General features: G+C 46.0%; 1 protein-coding gene across 4 annotated transcripts in view; it reads right to left on the reverse strand.

The window, feature by feature from the left end:
* The window catches only part of LOC119954484 (neurexophilin-1-like), a 68220-nt gene that overhangs the window by 23017 nt on the left and 23361 nt on the right, over positions 1-21842 (reverse strand). The window contains exon 2 of one of the 4 annotated variants that reach the window (XM_038779761.1): positions 21524-21694. The exons of the other annotated variants lie outside the window; for them this stretch is intronic. The gene's annotated coding sequence lies outside the window, so the exon portion shown is untranslated. The remainder of the gene's footprint in view (positions 1-21523; positions 21695-21842) is intronic. 4 annotated transcript variants of the gene reach the window in all.

Raw genomic sequence — 21842 nt, forward strand, 5'->3', positions numbered from 1 at the left:
GTAGCAACTCGGCATCCAGACAGTGCATTAAAGGCCCATTGTCCTTGCCATCGCAAAGTAGCGTTGCCAACTCTGGCTGGACACGTTCTGGAGGTATTGCCAACTCTAGCCTCTAACAACCCTGCCCAATCAAACAGCCTATTTCACCAACTCCAGTATTGTTGTAATTGTAAATGAGAGGATTCAAAGAAAATAGAGAAAATAAAACTCTCTAACAACAAGATGATTTTTCTCCCCGGTTACTCGCAATGTGATCCAGGGGTTTGTTATTCCTGGAGAGCCTGGGACTAACCTGAAGCCTTGGCAACCCTATTGCAGAAGGGTAAACCAAGTCCCTTTGTGCTAAGGCAGCACCACAAGAGGCAGGAGCCAGATTAAAAATGGCGGAAGATCCCCAACAACTGATAAAACAGCTCCTTGCCCATTATATTTTTTAGCATGGCTAATCCATCTAACCTGCTCAACTTTGGACTGTGGGAGTAAATCAGAGCAGCTGGAGGAAACACATGCAAATCCGGGGAGAACGCGCAGACTCCATATAGATAGTGGCCCAAGGGAGAAATCGAACCTGGGTCCCTGTTGCTGTGAGGCAGCAGTGCTAACCACTGTGTTACCAAGCCAGACATTGATCGTCTACAACAAAAAATGATCCAACCATAACCCCTGCATTATCATCACTGAACCCCCCTCCCCCACAATCAATATCCCGGTGGTTACCATTGACCAAAAACTGAGCTGGACGAGCCATATAAATTCTATGGTTACCAGAGCAGTCCAAAGGCTAGGAATCCTGTGGAGAGTAACTCACCTCCTGACTCCCCAACGCCTGTCCACCATCTTCAAGGTACAAGGCACCACCATTCCCACTACCAACCTGGATAACATCATGCTTATCCACATTATACTCCATTTGCCATGTTCTTGCACTAATTCTATTAAAATCTCCACAAAACCTCTTTGCATCATCCCCACAACTCACATTCCCATCTAATTTTGTATCATCCACAAACTTGGAAATATGACATTTGGTCCTCTCTTGAAAATCAGTGATATAGATTTTGAACATCTGGAGCCCAAACGCTGACCCTTGCAGTCTGCCACAAGTCACAACTGGCCAACCTGAGAATTACCCATTTATTCCTACTCGCAGTTATCTGTTCATTAAGCAATCCTCAATGCATATCAGTATACTGCCCCCAACTCCATGTGCTCTAATTCTGTTTACTGATCTCCTGTGTAAGACTTTATCGAAAGGCTTCTCAACATTCAAATACATCATATCCATTGTTCTCCCTTTATCTATTCTGCTAGCAACTTTCACAAAAACTTCAACAGGTTTGTCAAACATGATTTCCCTTTCATAAATCCATGTTGCCTTAGCCCAGTCAGATTGTTATTTTCTAAGTGCCCTGCTATCACATCCTTTATAATAGATTCTAGCATTTCCCCTACCATTAATGTCAGGCTAATGGGTTTGTAGTACTCCATTTTCACTCTCCCTCTCTTCTTAAATAGTGCAATTCTATTTGCAACCTTCAATCTGCAGATGCTGTTCCATAACCTACTTAATTCTAAAAGATGACCATCAATGAATCCATTATCTTTATAGCCACCTCTTTCAAAAAAATTAAAATTCGGGCTGTACAAGTGGCCAGAATTGGAGGAGTGCAGATAATCAGAGGATTGTAGAGTTGGAGAAGGTTATAAGGTAGGAAGGAGCAAGATAATGGAGGGATCTGAAAATAGGGCTGAGAATTTTAAAAACAAGGTGTTGCCTGATTAGAAAGCAATGCAGAACATGTGAGCACAATGATGGACGGATGAGATTTGAAATAGTCCGGAGGAAAGAAGACATGGATCAGGGTTTCCTCAGCAGATGAGCAGAGGCAGAGATGCAATCATATATCATAGATAGGTCAGCTGATGATACTGAGTTGCAAGTAGGTGGTCTTTGTGTTGGAGCAGGTATGTGGTTGGAAGCTCATCTTGGGGTTAAATGCAAAATTATGGCTGCAAATGGTCTAGTTCAGTCTCAAATAGTTGCCAGATAGAGTTGGTGGCAGGGATTGAGGCTAATCTCTTTGATTTTCCCAATATTGAATTTTGGAAATTTCTGGAGCTGGATGTCAGCGAACCAGAGACTGTGGAGGGGTCAGGGGAGGTGTTGGTGAAGTAGACTTAGTGTCGACAGTCTAATGATGGACCCTGACACTGGGCTGAATTTTTTGTGGAGACAGTGTCCCGCTTCCCCACCCTCCCCTACCGGCTGAAAACTTTGGGGGTGAGTCTGCGTCTGATGACCAGGGAAACCACAACTGGATTTTACGATTGGCAGGCACGTAGCTGCCTGATGTGGTGGATTCTCATCTTTAAGCGCTGCTGGCCAATCAGAAGGTCAGCAGCTCTCTAGTCCCAGCAGTGCCACTGAGGGACTGCAATCAGTTCCACGCGAGGTGGAGTCTCGCCATACAAAATAGATGCAGAATTAGGCCATTCAGTCCTTTGAACATGCAATGCCATTTAATAAGATTGTGGCTGATCGAACACTCTTAAGTCCACTTTCCCAGGGGTGGCACAGTGGCGCAGTGGCTACCTCATGACGCTGAGGACCCGGGTTTGATCCAGCCCCAGTTCACTGTCTGTGTGGAGTTTGCACATTCTCCCCGTGTTTGCGTGTGTCTCACCCCCACAACCCAAAGATGTGCAGGGTAGGTGGATTGGCCAGGCTAAATTGCCCCTTAATTGGAAAAAAAAATAATTGGGTACTCTAAATTTATTTTTAAAAAGCCAACTTTCCTGCCTTATGTCTGTAACCCATAATTCCACCACTGCTTAAAAGCCTTCTGATCTCAGCCTTGAAAATATTAAAGGACTCGGCCTCCACAGCTTTCTGGGGTAAAGAATTCCAAAGATTTGAAATGTAAGTGGACTGGCTTTAGCCAAGTCTGGTAAGGCCGGCAAATCCACATCGCGATCCCTCCTGCTTCCGTTTGGCTATTGAGGTGATGAGGTACCCTTTCCTTCAAATCAGGGCTCCAGTGTCCGCCAATGTCCTCCTTTGAAACAGCAAAGGTCAGAAAAGTGGAAGATGTTGCTGATGTTGACTGTTCCCACCTGGATCCACTGGTGCAGACATTTTAGATAGATGGTGACTTTGAAGGTTACTGGCAGCGCCATCATCATCCTCTGTTGCTATTGCATGTTGCGAGGCAGAGAAGGTGGCACAGTTCAGCGCCCATGTCCTTGTTGAAATCCAGATGCCTTGGAAACTGCTCCAAGCTGGTGGAGATAGCAGGATAGGTCCCTAAAGACCCATGGGTGGGTAGCACCTTCTATTGAGAGCCCTCCTCTTCCTTCCTCTCTCCTGCTTCCCCTCTCTGCTGCCTGAGTTCTGTTTCCATGACAGTCCAAGAGTGACTGTAACAGAAGTAGGTTTTTCATGACAGGGCAGAAAACCTCTCTGATCTCCTTGTCGAGACTCAGCAGCACTCCCTGAGAAATCCAGAACGTTCGCAGAACTCCTCCGAGAGCACAACACCGTATTCAAGAAAGTAAATCAAAAACCCACCTCACCTAGATATTAGATGGTTATTCTTGCGCAGCTCAGCAGTGAGTGATTAAGGGAGGCTGTTAACCAAATCTGCGTGTGCAATCTGACACAATGATGGACGGATGGGATTTGAAATAGACTGGAGCCAAATCACCTTATCGGCGGATTGACCTCACATTCTGCCCACTCTGCATGCTTCTGAGGCACCTTTGATACACCCACATTGCTTGGGGCAACCGCACAGACCATGCCACAAGTGTTCAAGACACCATTATTTAATTTTGGGGCTTTGATAGGGCCAGCAGCTGCAGCACCATGGAGCCTCATTTTTCAGTTTCTGAATTTGAAATTAGTCGCAGAGTCCCTTTCCCAATCTCAGGATGTTCCAAAATGTTCCAATGAGGTATTTTTGCAGTGTAATCATCACTGTAGGAAATGGGACACCGCATGGTCCCAGAAACAGGAATCAAATAATGATCAGCTAATTTGTTTCAGTCTGGTTGGTCGATGGATAAATGTTGGTCAGGCAATGGGAGAATACTCCCATGCTCTTCTTTGACAGGTGCCATGGATACTTTGCTATCTCCCTGAGGGGGACAGATGGGCCACAGTATAATCTGATGAATAACATCTCCAACAGTTCAGCACCCCCTTTCGGCACTGCACCGAGAGTGCCAGCCTGGATTACATGGTCAAAATTCCTGAGTGGTATTCAAATCCGCATGTGACTCAGAGGTGACAGGGCTACCACTGAGCCTAGGCTGACCGAAATGCAGCCTTCCTGTCTGCCCTTACGCTCATATTTTGTAATATAAATTCCTACAATGGAAAAACGCCAATGTAAACCTGTCACATTTTATTTTCTGTCACACTCCAACTCAGTGCCCAAGTCATGGCACTACAATAAATGTGAGCTTAGAAATTTATCATGAAGGATTTATCATATATTACAGATGGAAATCAAGGGTGCTCATTCCTTTCATCTTCTTTTCCAGAATACTCTTCTGCATCTGATCTTCAACATGAGTCAACAGACATGTTCCACAGTCTATCCAGTCTCAATTGAAGAGTTGCTGCTGGAGTCTCCTATTCCTTTTCTCTTAGTTATATATAATTAATTTGGGGATGATGGGGGCATCAGCAGCATTTATTGTCCATCTCTCATTGCCTTTGAACTGAGAGGTGCAGGGGTCATCTAAGAGTCAAGCACTTGGCTACGGGTCTGGAATAACAGGTAGGCCAGGTAAGGCAAGGGACCAGATTAGACTTGGAATTCAAATTCCACCACCTGCCATGGTGGGATTTGAACTCTGGTCCCCAGAGAATTACCCTGGGTCTGTGGATTACGAGTCCAGTGATAATACCACTATGCCACTGCCTCCCCCTAGTGGTGTAAGACCGCTTGAGCTCAATTCACATTAATTAATATCATCAAAATCAGTTGCAGAAAAGCCCGAAAAATCTATATGTTGCTCCGTTCCTCCATTCGCAGCCAAGTAATTTGATTCATTTTTCAGTGTAGGTTAAGCAGCTATTTACTGACTTTATTGCATCGTGACAAGCAGTAACAATGTTAGAAATTAGCTGCATCAAAGTTGAATCGTTGGTTCTGATTAATTTTTAAAATGTGCACGTTTCGGATCACAATCTTGGTAAATGATAAACTGCAGCACTTTATGTGACCGTGAATTATATGACTGTCTTTTTTTATACTCAGGATCCTGACAGCCTGCGGGTTTTCTGATTGTCATGCTGCATGAATCTGCTGAACATCTGCTGATTGTCTGATTTATGAAAAACCACTTAGAAAGGTCAGTGTCTGAGAGTCCACAAGGCTTAGTCATATTAACAGGACCCAGTTCCAGTGATTGGGGATTGCACTCGGTGACCAGAAGATAACGGGCTAAGCAGAGCAGCAGTTGATGGTCGCCTGGCAAAACTAAGATAGGCAGTTGGGCCAGTGATGTCAACCCTTATATCTGAGTGAATCTGAATGGTAATTCATCAAGTCATAGAGAGAATCATAGAATCATTGCGACACAGGAGGCCAATCAGCCAGCAAGGCCATGTCGGCTCTCTGTAGAGCAATGCCAGTAGGCCCCCTTTCTCTCTCTTTCTTCACAGCCCTGCACATTTATTTCCATTAGCTACTCCTCCAAATCCCTTTTGAATTCGTTTATTTTCTCTATTTCCACCACATGTTCCAAATTACCACTTGCTGTGCAAAAAAATACTTCCTCACATTCCTCTGCATCTTTTGTCCAAAAACTTAAATCTCCAACATCTTGATCTTGCACCATCAGCTGATAGGAACAGCTTTTATTTGTCGACCTTATCTAACCTTGTACCCTTCTGTAAAATCTCCCCTCGATCTCCTTTGCTCCAAGGAGAACAGGCCCAGCTACTCCATCCTAATCTTGTAGCCATAGTGTCGAAGGGCAGAAGGTTTTAGATTAGACAGGCATCATGATCAGTGCAGGCTTGGAGGGCCGAAGGGCCTGTTCCTGGGCTGTACAGTTCTTTGTTCCTTGTTTTATAATTCCGAAAACCCGAGATCCATTTTGCGTAAATCTCCTTTGCAACGTCTCATGGATCCTCACATCCTTCCTGGAGTGTGCTGACCAGAATTGAATGCAATATTCCAATTGTGGTCTTCTCTGAGCTTCACAAAGGCTTTTGCACTCAATGGGCTCGAAATTCCAGCCACGCCCCACTGGAATCGGAGTGGGACTTGGCCGGTCGAACCTGGGAGAAGCCTCCCCCGGGATTAACGACGGCCATTTCTAATTAGATCTCATGAAACGCCATGATCTGGACCCCACCCACAATGGGTGGGAACCAATCTCTCACGGTTAAGTGAGTTTAAAAACTCAGTTAGTCGTGCTGACACCGGATCGAACGGCCACCCGGCATCTATTGGCATCGCCAAAGAGACCCTGGCCTGGTGCCGTTCAGCACTGATCCCCACAAACGGCCGATCAGAGGCCCCCGGATGGTCAGTCTCTAGGAAGGGTGACACCCTGGCAGTGCCACCTGGGTGCCAGCCTGGCATTTCCAGAGTGCCCAAGTGGCACAGCAAGGCTGGCAGGAACACTGCCAGGGTGCCAGGCTGGCATTTTGCCCACACTGGGATCGGGCGCGGGGGTGCCTGCCTGTGTGAGGTGGGATGCAGGGGCAGGTGGTGCCCTGCAGACCCCCTGACAGGTGAGTTGGGGCATAGGGTCGGTCTGGGGGTTGCACCAGGGGTCAGAAGATCGAGGCACAATTTAAATTGATGACCCGATCTCTACCTGCTCTGATTTGTTGGAGCTCCTCAGTGCAGAAAATGATGCTAAAGTGTGGCCTCGGGGGGGGGGGATTCCTCGCTGGGATCTTAAATAGCAACAGAGTACTGTTAGATAGCGGGGTGCATCCTGGATCTACAAGCGCTGGGTACGACCCCGCTAATCCTGCCCAAAACGGACTCATGTTTTTTGATTAGATTGCGCCCAATGTCTCTATTTATGAAGTCCAAGATCCAATATTCTCACTTTTCTCAATCTGTTCTTCTACCTTCAAGGGCCTGTGGACGTGGTCCCCAGGTCACTCTGTTCCTAAATAAACTTTAGAAGCTTCGCCGTACCGGCCTCCCCGAACAGGCACCGGAATGTGGCGACTAGGGGCTTTTCACAGTAACTTCATTGAAGCCTACTCGTGACAATAAGCGATTATTATTATTTCGTCCAAATTGCCTCTCACTATGTGCTAATGTGCATCCCCTCCCTTTTCTCCGTATTGAATTGTGTTTGACTTCAAGGTTGGACTTTGAAGTGATACCAAAAGGGAATGCTGATTTGTTTGGGAAATAACATGTTAGATTTGCAGTAACTGCTCAGAGTAAGCTGCAGAAATCAAATCAGAGATATCTATATTGTTATCTTTCTCTCTTCAGCTACCAAGTCGGAAGAGGGTATTGACAACCGTGGAGATCCATATGTTGGTCCATGCTTGTCAAGGTACTGCAATAGTTTGCTGTTGTCTTCTGCAGGTTTTGGCTGGTCAGAAAAATCTCCAGTGTTAGCACCTGCCGTAGACATATTGAAAGGTTTTTGCAGTTAATACTCAGCCTTTCATGAATGCATCTTTCTTGGTCATCAAGCACAGGGATGGGAATTGAACCCAGGATTTCTGGATCAGAAGTATCCGTTGTGCCACAAGACCTCACGTTAATAACTGGCAGCCCAAAATACATAAGATTTTCTTGGCAGTTATTTTAAACATACAGCAACAATAGCAATAATCAAAGCATCACTAAAAATAAATGTCTCAAAAAACTGTCTAGAATAAGTATGACAAGCATTAATTTTCCTTGGAAGAAGTGATGAATGACAGACCCTTGCGGTAATAATAATAATAATCTTTATTAGTGTCACAAGTAGGCTTACATTAACACTGCAATGAGGTTACTGTGAAAATTCCCTAGTCACCATACTCCGCACCTGTTCGGGTACACTGAGGGAGAATTCAGAATGTCCAATTCACGTCTATCGTCTTTCGGGACTTGTGGGAGGAAACTGGAGCACCCGGGGGAAACCCACGCAGACACGGGGAGAACGTGCAGACTCCTCACAGACAGTGACCCAAGCTGGGAATCGAACCCGGGAACAGGGAGGCCGGCAATCCCCACAATGCCTCCGCCCCTCTACACCCAGCCCCCCACCCCCATCCCGTTGGTTGAAAAATCGTTTGGCACCTCATGGTCTGGAAAACTGGCATTCCCACAGTGAATACACTGGGGGTGTCCTTAATGACTTGAGAGTGGGACTTTCATCCCTTAGGATCAGGAACTGCTGCTCTAATGAGCTACCAGCCAGTCTGATTGGCCGGCAGTTCTGTAGAAATGACAGTGGCAGATCACTGCAGTTGCCACTATCGGGATCACAAGCAACCCCAAAAACTGTCTCTAAGTCTGAGGATTTTGGCTGGGCAGGGATTGGGGGCCCAAATAAAGGAGATGGTGGTATGGTTTTAGAGGCTTGAGGTGGGACACAAAGGGGAGGGTCCCATTTTTGAGGAGGTGCCCCTGATGGGCACATGGTACCCCCTCAAAGAAGTACCCCCTTCTTGCCCGCCTTCAACCTGTGCCATGAAACGTGCTGGGCTGGGAGCCTTGCTACTGTCTTTCCCCACTGCACGTATTACAGTCATGGGAGCATAATAATGTCCTTAAGTTGCCATGAATTAGCTACTTGATGGTCTTAAAAGGCCTAAGGGCATACGAGCAGTCTGGTGCCTTATCCAAACCCTTTTGTAATATAGGGCACAGATTTGGAGTGGACAGGATAATGGTGCATTGGTCACTCGCTTTATCTTATGTGCCTCTGACAACTTTTTATGCCAACAGAATGGGGGGGGGGGGGGGGGGGTAGGAGTGCTGTGAAATCCATTCCTTGGGTTCAAGTGACCACATAAATAAAGAGGTGATCATAGCTATGTGGAGCAGTTGAATAAACTCGGTTTGTTCTCACTGGAACGACGGAGGTTGAGGGGCGACCTGATAGAGGTCTACAAAATTATGAGGGGCATAGACAGAGTGGATAGTAAGAGGTAGAGGGGTCAATTACTAGGGGGCATAGGTTTAAGGTGCGAGGGGAAAAGTTTAGAGTAGATGTACAAGGCAAGTTTTGTACACAGAGGGTAGTGGGTGCCGGAGGAGGTGGTGGAAGCAGGGACATAGAACATAGAATATAGAACAGTACAGCACAGAACAGGCCCTTCGGCCCTCAATGTTGTGCCGAGCCATGATCACCCTACTCAAACCCACGTATCCACCCTATACCCGTAACCCAACAACCCCCCCCTTAACCTTACTTTTATTAGGACACTACGGGTAATTTAGCATGGCCAATCCACCTAACGATAGTGACATTTAAGGGGCATCTTGACAAAGACATGAATAGGATGGGAATAGAGGGATTTGGACCCAGGAAGTGTAGAAGATTGTAGTTTAGTCGGGCAACATGGTTTGCACGGGCTTGGAGGGCCGAAGTGCCTGTTCCTGTGCTGTACTTTTCTTTGTTCTTTGTTCATTGAGAAGTGATTATTGAGTCAGTTTGGAGATGATGAAGAGACCTGACTGTAATGAAGAAGACTGAGAACAGTCTAAGTTCTAATTACTTTTGTGAGTTTTAAGTGGGATATTAAAACCAGTGAATCAGTTGAAAGACCTTTACAGTGCCATAATCAGCTGTTCTTTGTGTTGGGTTGAGTGCTGAAGACTTCTTGGCTGACTGATAATCAATCGGGGATTATGACATTAGATAAATGACTTTAGTTTAAAGGTGATGCAACTGTAGATAGAAATTTCCTGGCTGGTTCTGGGCTGAAGTTTCCTGCTTCGAACTGAATAAGAGCCCGTCCGGAAGAATGCCTGCCCACAGTTTCACTCCCAAATAAAGAAGAAGTGAGAGAGAGAAGAAAAAAGCCTGCCTCACATAAGGTAGGCTAAAATGCTGGCTACACCCTACAGACACAAGCAAATAACACAGGAAGCACTCCACCACACACAAACATTAACCAAATTCACTTGACATCTTTAACACCACTAACATTGCAGCTAGATTCTCTTTCATCACACAAAACAATTGTTTGAGTGCCTCACTATCTCTCCTATGTCCTGTTTTAGTCCAAAGTGTCTCATAACACATCTGTGGCAGCGAATGAGTTGCACTGTGACAGACATTGAGCAGGGGTCAGGGTAGATCTTCTTGATGACAATTACAGAAAATAATCTGCTTCACAGTGAAGTCTATTTACCCAGCAAACAGATTCTGTTTAGATATACACTCCAGCAAACAGTGTACAGAATCTATCTCAACAGAGATCTTCCAGCTTTTCACGCTGACAGGATCTTCCAGTCCCGCCGTCAGCACACACATCCCCCCGCCGCCGTGCAGGGTGACGTCAATGGAGAAATCCCATTGACAATGCCAGGACCAGAAGATCCCTCCGTCGGCCAATGACAGGCCACCACCCGACAAAAAGATGATTTTGAGAGAAGAATGCAATGGACACAGGTTAATACATTGAGTTGGGGAATGCTGTACTGCACTTAATACAAGTAAATCTCTGCATTTTACAAAGCGCTGCACAAATTTATTTATGTGTAATCTTATCCCAAAAAGGGGGAAAGCAGCTGGAAAAGGCACAGAAGCAGAGAAATCACAGCACTGTCTCCAAAAGAAAACTCCCAGTGAGTGCAATGTAAAAAGGAAGATAATTACACAACACATAAGAAGAGAGGAACTTATCACTCCATGTTTGACAACAGAAAATATTAGTCTGGTTCTTATCTGCACGTTCAGAGAGGATTTGTAGTGGAGATACTGCTGGTAAAAGACAGCAGCCATATATGGATTCAATATTAGTTCTGCAGTTGACTCTTTTTAGGAAACTGAGCAATGTCAACTAAGATCTTGAACCTATATATACACACACACTTTAAAAAAATAATTCTCAGCCCTGCATGGCTAATTGGTTTGAGTCCCACCTCTTGATTGGAGCTCGTAATCTAACCTGATTTCCCAATGCAGCACAGGAACTGCTTCCTTGCCAGAGGTGACCTCTTTTAGATTAGGCCTCAAGCCAAAGCCCCATATGCCCTGTTCAGTGAGGTGGATATTAAAGGCCCCCATGGCACTATTTGGAGAGTGGCGAGTCTTGGTCTTCATTACTCCCTCAACCAACATTGCCAAATATAGAAAAAAAATCGATCATGAGTCCCATTGCTGCTTGCCGGACTTGCTGTGCAGAAAATGACAGCATGCACTTACCTCACTTACAATGGGCTTTGATCTACCTGAAATTCGATAAAGCACAATATAAATGAAAATCTTATCACAGATACCCCTACATAGAATCCCAACAGTGCAGAAGGGGGCCATTTAGCCCTCTGAAAGAGCACCTCTACTTAAACCCAATCTCCCAACCTATCCCTGTAATTCCACCTGGTTGGAAATTCTGCATAGCCAATCCACCTGTCCATAACCTGTCCATCTTTGGACTGCGGGAGGAAACCGGAGCACCCGGGGGAAACCCACGCAGACATGGGGAGAATGTGCAAAATACACACAGTCACCCGAGGCCGGAATCGAACCCGAGTCTCTGGCGCTGTGAGGCAGCAGTGCTAACACCTGTGCCACCATGCCAGCCTTCTTCTTTTAAATCTTCATTTCAATATTCCTTGAAATCAGCAAGACCAATATTTACAATTTCATTATTGATGTTGTTCCCCATTGTTTAGTGTGGTCGATTTAAGGCATTTCTCTCCTCTCTTCTATCCTCATGAATTACATGTATTAAAACAATAGCAAAAATCAATAAACTGTCAGATGTACTCTTTCAAAATTCCAATGATGTTGTAAGATGTTGAGCTCTTAACAGGGAATACAACCTGTTTAGTATCCACTCAGACCACAGGTTTGCACTGCTTCACAAAACTGGAAGGGAAGGCAGTAAAAACCACTTGGCTGCAGTCTCACAGTGGAATAGATGCTGCTGGTTACAATGGTACTTTAAGACAGAAATTGATAAATTCTTGATTTCTCGAGGAATTAAGGGCTATGGGGAGAGAGCGGGTAAATGGAGTTGAAATCAACCATGATTGAATGGTGGAGTGGACTCGATGGGCCGAATGGCCTTACTTCCGCTCCTATGTCTTATGGTCTTATGGTCTTATGGTACGTTTTTGAAATAAATTTTGTGTACCCAATTCATTTTTCCAATTAAGGGGCAATTTAGTGTGGTCAATCCACCTACCCTGCACATCTTTTTGGGTTGTGGCGGCATAACCCACGCAAACACGGGGAGAATGTGCAAACTCCACACGGACAGTGACCCAGAGCCGGGATCGAACCTGGGACTGCGGCGCCGTGAGGCTGCAGGGCTAACCCACTGCGCCATCATGCTGCCCTCACAATGGTACGTTTAACAGTGCATCCTGACCTGTGCTACATAACAGACTCCTGTTGTATGTCAGCACTCTGCGCTGCCTGTAATGAGGCTTTGTTGCCGCCAACACTATAATGCAAATCAGGTGAGCCACCTCAGCCAAGCATCTGGCAAAAGCATCTGAGGTAAATCCACTCATAACATTAAGGGCACAGCCTGCATTTTTCCAATGTAGATGAAAGCTCGGAAATGCACATTTAATTTGCAGAAAGAAATAAACTGAAATCAGGACACCCCGGGATAATTGGATTGAATGTGAATGGTATTTTGGAGTTCTTTACCAGAATCAAATTATTTACTTGGCCAGATATCCTGTTCAGTGTTGATTGTGAGTACAAAGGGCAATACATTCTTTCTATTTCTGCAGAAACGTGTGGAAGCGGAACAGAACTCAATCATCTTCTTAAAAGGATCGATATGGGCCAATGATTTCACTGTACAGATTCAGTGTACTGAGTACCCGGGACCCAGGTTCAATACCGGCATTGGGTGACTGTGTGGAGTTTGCACTTTCTCCCCGTGTCTGCGTGGGTTTCCTCCATGCGCTCCGGTTTTCCTCCATAGTCCAAACATGTGCAGGTTAGGTGGATTGGCTACGATAAAAATTGCCCCTTCGTATTCAAAGGTGTACAGGTTAGGTAGGGTTACAGGGATAGGCCAGGGAGGTTGGCCTGGGTCGGGTGCTCTTTCAGAGGGCCGGTGCAGACTCGATGGGCCGAATGGCCTCCTTCTGCACTGTAGGGATTTTATACCTAATTTCCATGTTAGTCTTGTAAAATAGTTTAGCGTGTGCATCAAAGCAAAAGTCACTGTATCGTTCTCGAGACCAAGTACACTGAAAGCAAGAGATATGAAGGTTTTTTAGTATAGCTATACTGCGCTCAATGCAATCTCAAACTGGGGGGTGGGTTTAATATTTCCCCCCCATCCCCTCGAAGAGCAGTAACTGGATGATTCGCTCGCGGAGCTAACTGGCTAACTGGATAGGGGGGGTCCTATCCGTGCTGAGGATGGGGCCTCTTGGGCACTGAACTGGCAGGCTGTGCCAGGAGACTGAGTGCACCAAGACGGCCCGTCGATCCCAACGCACCACAATACCAGACAGTTCCTGGGCTTGTCCTATTCTGAACATGGCAGTGGGTGGGTGGTTGGTGGGGGAGGGCGGCTGGATCCAGGAGAGGTAGCGTCTCAGACAGCAGTTGAGAAGCAGGAATGACAAGGAACTTATCTGTCAGTCCTGACAGCTGATATAGCTGGGACAGCCAGCTGATACAGACCTGGCATGCACTGTGTTATAGGTAAGATTTTCACAACAGGGGGCTGCGTTGGCGGCACTCTGTGGGAGATGTTGCAGATGTGGAAATAAGCAATATTGGTGGTTATTAATGTGTGCGATGTTAAGAACAACTTTGAGTTCACATTGGCTGAACTTACACCTTAGTCAGAAGGTTGCAGTTCAAGCCTTATTCTAGATAAATCAGGCTGACAATTCTGCCAGATCATTTAGCTGTGATGCTAATTCCAGACCCATCTGTCTGCTCAAGAATGGTACAAAAGATTTTAATGAGTCTCTTTGAAGAAAACTTGTGGAGGTCTTACAGTGTCTGGGTCAACATTTATTCCTCCAGGATCCCTCACCAGGTTTTATTCCACTCAGGCACTTGGCAGTTCCCAGATGTGGAAGTCTTGTGCATCAAGAGATGCCAGCCAATCAGTGGCTATTGGTTCTATTGAATGAGAACATCAATGGGAATTGGCAACTACTACAGGTACGACGCCATCCGAGGTTTATGAATGCTGCTGGAACACAGACCCAGGTGAGTAATGGCGGGTTTGGGGAGTGGGGCGTGCAAACTCCCTGCCCACTATTGTGTTAATACCAGTGGAGGCAGGATGGGATCCTTAAGTGGACATTAATTGTGGCTTCAAAGCCATTAAATAACAACAGGGCAGGGAAGGCCATTCTCAGGCCTTGCTCTCACGGGCTTAATTGACTTGGAGGCAGGAAGATGATGGCGTCCAGTCCCGCCACGTAAACTTCCACCTGATTAAATGCCCTCTGCCATCAAACTTGCATTGGCGTTGAGTGGGGGGGGGGTCTCTAGATTCTGTCTATTGGTCATTTGTAATTCAAAAAGTTTAACTTTGTTTAATAAAATATTAACAATATTTTTTCAGATGCTTTTACACTACAGAATTGCAGTCAGCTGAGACACACAAGCATCCACTAATCACAACCGAGTGTAGTCACATTTAGATTCAGTGTTTCTTTGGAGGGTTTTTGATCTTATAGACCAGATCTTAGGAGAGCTACGAAAGAGTGGCCCTGGTCCCCCTTTGAGCAAGCAGGAAAAGGAATGTGCAAAGACACAACAGTCGTGACAAATTGGCCAAGGTACTGTCGCGACCCTATGGGCTAGTGCACGGTCAATTCCAGCCCCACTTGACCCAGAGTCGCAACACAGGTTTTATTTAAATATTCAAGGTCCTTGGTTGAGCCCAATAAACTGCAGTCACCAGTTTTTTTTACAACACAAGTAAGTAACCTTTTATAATGTAATTAAATGGACAGAAAAGGTAACTGACTATCTACTACCCCTTTCCCAGTCCCCTTTCCTAAATCGCCCCATTCTCTACATACACAGGCAAACAACACAGAGGTGAAAGGATGATGAAAAGGGAAAGAAAATACCAATAAAAATAAAAGGATAAGGATTTTTGATGCACTGCGATGACTTCCAGTCAATGTCTTTCTGAAGTTCAGGCTTTGGTTTTGGTACTTCTTCTTTCTAGGCTTACGATGGTTTTCTCTGGCAAGGTTGTTTGCCTTCTCCACAGATTCAAATTCATTTCTGATTCAGCGCAAAAGATTTGCTAGGCACTCACTGCTTTCAGAACAATAGAGCAGTTATTTCACTTCAGCAAGCGAGAGAGAGAGAGAAAGAGACTGTTCCTTTCACTTCCAAGGTCTAATACACTTCTGCTAAGTTATCTCAGAAAGCATCACGCAGGAACCAATCACTGATTATTGTCAGGCAGAACACTGTCCCCGGTCAACCCACCAGTTGCCAGATAACCAACTGAACCGATTCCTTCCGATACCGGTTCCTAAGATCCACTCAGTGCCGAAGAGTCTGGTTTCTCGTCGCCGAAACATGCAGCCTGGGAACGCAGTGTCCTGGCATGCAGGCTGTTTCAACTTGGAGTATTCTGCTTAAAGGCGCATCTCGATTATGGGTCCATGGACCAAATTAATAAAATAACACGTAAGAAATGGGAACAAAGGAAATAACCAGGAAGGACCCTTACATACTTCCCCTCTTAGAAGGATGAAACATCATTGCAAGGACATTTCACCACAAGGTATGTGACACAAAACACACATCCATTCATCCTTCTATTCCCAATACATAAAGCTCCCCCAATCTTATATCTGCCACTTATTAGCACTGAACTCATGACAATGCAACCGCAACAATCCTTTCCAGCAAAATGCACAATTTTTACATTAAATGATTGCAACAATAAACTCCAACAGAACAATTTTGCATTCCAATATCTAAATTTTCCACAAATCCAGGCGGATTATGGTCAGTATAGACTACATTTTTCTTATTATCTTGCCAGACATAAACTTCAAAATACTGAAGGGCTAGCAGCAATGCAAAGGCTTTGTTCTCGGTGGGGAAGTACTTCTTTGGCATAGACTTAGATTCTTCAAACATTAGCCCACCAGCCTCTGTATTCCTGACTCATCATCCTGTAGTAACACGGCCCCCACCCCCAGGTCACTGGCATCCGTGGCCATTTTAAAGGGTTTGGAAAAATCAGGGACAGCAAACATTGGTTTCTTTGTATCTTCTTCCCTACAAGGATATTTTTTCAACATATTTACGTGGCCTAATTGGTCCTTCTTCCTCTGGTCTGGGTTATTTATTTAGTGAATCACCTTACTCACCCTCCTAACTATGTTATAGGGGCCGCTGAATTTCGCTTTCAGTGGTGTGCCCCTGGCAATAATACCCGTATCTCATCTCCAGCTTGGAATGTTCTAGACCTGGCATGCCCACATTTTCATTCTTCCTCCCGAACCCAGGAGATGCTGTTGGGTTACCTGACAGTCTGTGAGTCTTTTCAGAAATGTGACGCATAATCCAACATTGAGGAATCATCTTTTTCCTTTACAAACTTCTCGTTCATCAACTTTAATGGACCCCGGGATGGCATGGTGACGCAGTGGTTAGCACTGCTGCCTCCCAGTGCTGAGGCCCCAGTTTCGATCCCAACCCCAGGTCACTATCCGTGTAGAGTTTGCACATTCGCCCCATGTCTGCGTGGGTTTCACCCCCACAACCCAAAGATGTGCAGGGTAGGTGGATTGGCCAGGCTAATTTGCTCCTCAATTGGAAAAAAGAATTGGGTACTTTAAATTTTAAAAAAAACTTTAATGGACCCCGTACGTCATGTCCATAAACTAATTCAAATGGGCTAAACCAAATGGATTTGTTCGGCAAAACACTGGTGGCAAATAGTGAAACATCCAATCCCTGGCAAAAGGCCCGAATCATAGTTTTGAGTCTGATATCTCTCCAAAACTCCATGAGCTTGTGGGTGATGGGCAGTCAACTTTAGTTGCATTATACCTAAACTACGAATAAGGCCTTGGAACATTTTAAACATAAAGTTAGAATGCTAGTCAGATTGTTATTATAAGCATAGGCCAGATTGTGTGAAGAACTGTGTCAACTTTCTACTACCACCTGAGCTGTAATTGTTCTTAAAGGTATTAGTTCCAGAAATCGGGTAGTCATGTCCATGGCCATAACAATGTCCTTGTTTTAGGTAATGGTCCAACACTACCCCAAAAAACAACTAAATGGGACGGGACGCTCCGCTGCACCACATTTCTGCCTCACCATGCCGGCGGGATGCTCTGTTACGCCGGCCGGTCAATGGGGTTTCCCATTGTGGGGCAGCCCTGCGCCGAAGGGAAACTCCTGGGCTGACAAAATGGAGCATCCCACCCATGGTTCTTGGATTGGATTGGATTTGTTTATTGTACAGTGAAAAGTATAAGTACATGGGAAGGAAAGGGAAGAAACGAAAATACATAATAGGGCAACACAAGATATACAATGTAACTACATAAGCACCAGCATCGAATGAAGCATACAGCGTGTAGTGTTAATGAGGTCAGTCCATAAGAGGGTCATTTAGGAGTCTGGTAACAGCGGGGAAGAAGCTGTTTTTGAGTCTGTTTGTGCGTGTTCTCAGACTTCTGTATCTCCTGCCCGATGGACAAAGTTGGAAGAATGAGTAAGCCGGGTGGGTCTTTGATTATGCTGCCCGCTTTCCACAGGCAACGGGAGGTGTAAATGGAGTCAATGGATGGGAGGCAGGTTTGTGTGATGGACTGGGCGGTGTTTACAACTCTCTCTGAAGTTTCTTGCGGTCTTGAGGTTGAGGTTGAGGTTGGCCGTGTTGAAGTCTCCAGCCACAATGAACAAGGTCTCCGGGTGTTCTGTTTCATAGTTGTTTATAACTGTGTACAGCTCATCCAGCGCCTTCCTCGCTTCTGCCTGGGGTGGGATGTAGACCGCTGTCATAATGGCTCAAGTGAACTCACGTGGAAGATAGTATGGGCGGCACTTTACGGTCAGGTATTCCAGGTCTGGGGAGCAGTAGGTCGCCAGGGTCGCTACATCAAGCACCAGGAGGAGTTGATGAGGAGGCAAACCCTCCAAGCTTCAAACACTGGTACAGGTATTAAAGGTACGGGTTTAATCACATGCTGTGGTTTACCTATTACCTGTCAGGTGTGCAAGGTTCTACAGAATTGCACTGCATCCTTCTGCAGCCCTGGCCAGAACAAATGCCTGTTGATTGAGCCTGGGTTTTCTGAATTCCCACATGTCCTGCCATTGGTATCTCTTGCCACTCGCAATATCTCTCCACGATATTTGGGAGGTACCACTATCTGATGAAAAACTGTCAACAGGTCCATGGGGGTGTCTTCAATTCCTCATTAGTTCTCTGTTCTTAACATCCTGGGCGGAATTCTCCGACCCACCGCCGGGTCGGAGAATCGGCGCGGTGTCGCGCGAATCGTGCCACGCCGCCCCGACGCCGGAAAGCAATTCTCCGCAATGCGGTGAATCGGCACCATCGGTACGGCGCTGGCCGGGGTATGCGCCGACTCTCCAGCCCGGGTCAGCACGCCAATTCTCCGGGCCGGATGGGCCGAGCGGCCGTCAACAAAAGCCGAGTCCCGCCGGCGCCGTTCTAACATCCTCTGAGCCAGTGGGACCTCGGCGTTGAAGGGTCTGGGTGCGGCCTGTGGGAGGGGGGTGTCCGACCCCGGGGGGGGGGGGGGGTGTCTCCGTGGTGGCCTGGCCCACGATCGGGGCCCACCAATTGGAGGGCTGGCCTCTCTGCCCCCCCAGCCTCCTTTCCTCCGCGCTGGCTCCCGTAGCCCTGTGCCATTTAGTGTCGGGGCCACCGCGGGGAAGAAGGCCACTGCACATGCACTAGTTGGCGCCGGCTTAACTGCACATGCGTGGTCCCCATGGTGCCGGGTTCAGGCTGGGATCGGCAGCTGGGGTGGCGGAGGCCACTCCAGCGCCACCCTAGCCCCCTGTGGGTCGCAGAATGGGGTCCCGGAACGGGCGCCGACACCATAGTAAAACATTCCTGTTGTTACTCTGGCATCGGCACTTAGCCGCCCGTTGGGAGAAACCTGCCCAATCAATCCCCTTCTCCTCAATTTCTTTGAGAGCCGATTGTGCTAATCTATATAACTCTGGGTCTGCCCTTTGGGTCTCAATTAATGAAGTTCTACCAGACACTTCCTCATAGAATATACAGTGCAGAAGGAGGCTATTCGGCCCATCAAGTCTGCACTGAACCACTTAAACCCTTACTTCCACCCTATCCCAGTAACCCAATAATCCCTCCTAACCTTTTTGGTCCCAAAGGGCAATTTATCATGACCAATCCACCTAACCTGCACTTCTTTGTTATGAACTTCAACAAGTCCCATGGGCTTTCCTTGTAACTTCCAGTCCTCATGCCCTATGAGAAATGGGCCCTGGAAATTGCAAGGTTGACCGAGGAGAGAGCAGTTACTGACAACGGGATTGGCCTGCATCACAGACGTGAAGATCCACTGCCTCTTCATCCAGATGACCTGTCTCAAGTGAGTTGTTCATGCCAGGCAAAATGATATGTTCCTGCTAGTGACCACATGTCCACTCTCTTACAGGATCAACATCTGATTAGGCTGGGCCGTTCTGAGTCGTGTCCCCACCCCCACCACTCACGAGAATACCATGGAGAAGACCACGGATGAGGCATCGCAGCTATCACTCCAAGGGGGAACAGGGTGACCCATCTTTCATCCACAGCATTGAGAACCCTGGCCAGGTTGGCTTCACCAAAGCGAGGAATCAGTCTGCGCGCTGTCATGCTTGTGTGTTATCCCCTCCTCTTACCCCAACCCCCACACAGTGGTCTGCAGCAAGATTAAAACCATTCAGAGGATTTGTATGAACGCACTGTCAACAGAAAGACAGGAGTCAGACTTCAGCAGAAACAGAGGAGGAACAGTGCTTTCCTCACAGCGACATAATGGTCATCACTCTCCTTCCTTGTATATTGACCGCTAACAGTGCCGACACAGGTTCATCATCCTGGAGTGATATTACACAGGCCCTTGGAGGGGGGAATAGGGTGGTCGGGGAGGGGGCGGTCTGATCGGGGGGGCAACGTGGGGGAGAACAAAATTTTTATTCGAAGTAAAAAATAAGTTGCATGGCGAAAAACAGCTGATGAAGTCCAGTTAGTAGAATATAGTGTCATGTATGTTTATAATGAAAGAAGCTTATAAGTGATTGCCCTAACACATTGTGGGTTCAATTATTAATTCTCAGCCATAGGAACATATAAACATGGACAGAAACCTTGAAGACATCAAAGCAGCAGGGCTGTGGGCTGTGTTCTGCTCCAGGCCAAAGTGAAACTGAGGCTGGATTACATGACACACTTCCCTTCAAGTGATGGCATGTTGTTATTCCTTATAAAGGCATATTACAACATCCATCTTTCTTTTTAAAGATATATTACCCCTTTCAACGAAGTACAACTGTTTAAAATAAATGATCATGTTTGGTTACTATTACATAAGTGTATAGGATAGGTGAATCTATCAGTCTATAAAGTGTAGAAATAACTTGCTGGTATGCCCACATCTTGCAATGATAACCTTGTCCAGAAGTTTCTTTAAGTGCTCACAGTGATCTGTGGATTGCCAATCTTGGATGTTGTTCCTGGTTGCATTTGGGATCTTGTCCTCAATGCAATAAGACTATATGGTTGTTGAGGAGCTGAAATGGATCTGATTTGTCCTGGTTATGACTTTGTATGTAATGACTGCATGGGACCTTGGTTCCAAACAAATTATTGCCACCTCGACTGGTTGCCACGTACCTTCTGTGGGATCATGGATGCGAACTTGTTGTCCCAATATAAACAATAGATAGACTTGGTAGATTGGCACTGGTCTATTAAACATGAGCTCTGCTTGTGATGAAATAATTGCACATAAAGGTGTTGCTCTCAGATGTAGCATTGCTATGTGTGAATCATGCTTGGTCTGTCCATACCTGAGAATTAGGATTCCACTGTGCAAATTATTCATTCGACTAAGCCAATAAATATAGAGTAATGAGTAGACAGTGTAGTGTGATCGATACTCCACTTCTCACACATATCCTAAATGGCTGACCAATAAATTGTGGACCATTATCTGTTATGATCTCTCTAGGCACACTAGATAAACTCAAAATAGCACTTAAGAGTCTGTGTGGCAGTTGTGCTTGATGCAGCATATATACATGGACAGAAATATTGAAAACATCAGAGCTGTGCGTCTGCTGTGTTCTGGCCAGGCTGAAGTGAAACTGAATCTGGATCACATGGCACACTTACCTAAAAGTGATGCTATTCCTTAAAGGCATATTACAACACATAGAATTTTCAGTGCACCTAACCCCAGACTTAGAAAAAGTGAAGAGGGCACGGTAGTCGCCATTATTGTTGTGGGAGGATAAGGCTGCATCAGTACGAAGAATGCCATACCAAAAATGCGGTGTGCTGTTCCTGCAAGAAGAGAGGCAATTTTACTCAGTTTGCAGTAACAAACAGCTTTCAACAAAATAATTAAAGGAGAAACAGCTAAGATCAAAGATGTTGAATGCATTCAAGAAGTTGTAGAAGAAAAAGGACAGAGATACCATTCTTGGGAGAA

This window comes from Scyliorhinus canicula, chromosome 19 (assembly GCF_902713615.1).
Source record: "Scyliorhinus canicula chromosome 19, sScyCan1.1, whole genome shotgun sequence".
In the NCBI taxonomy this organism is placed as follows: Eukaryota; Metazoa; Chordata; class Chondrichthyes; order Carcharhiniformes; family Scyliorhinidae; genus Scyliorhinus; species Scyliorhinus canicula.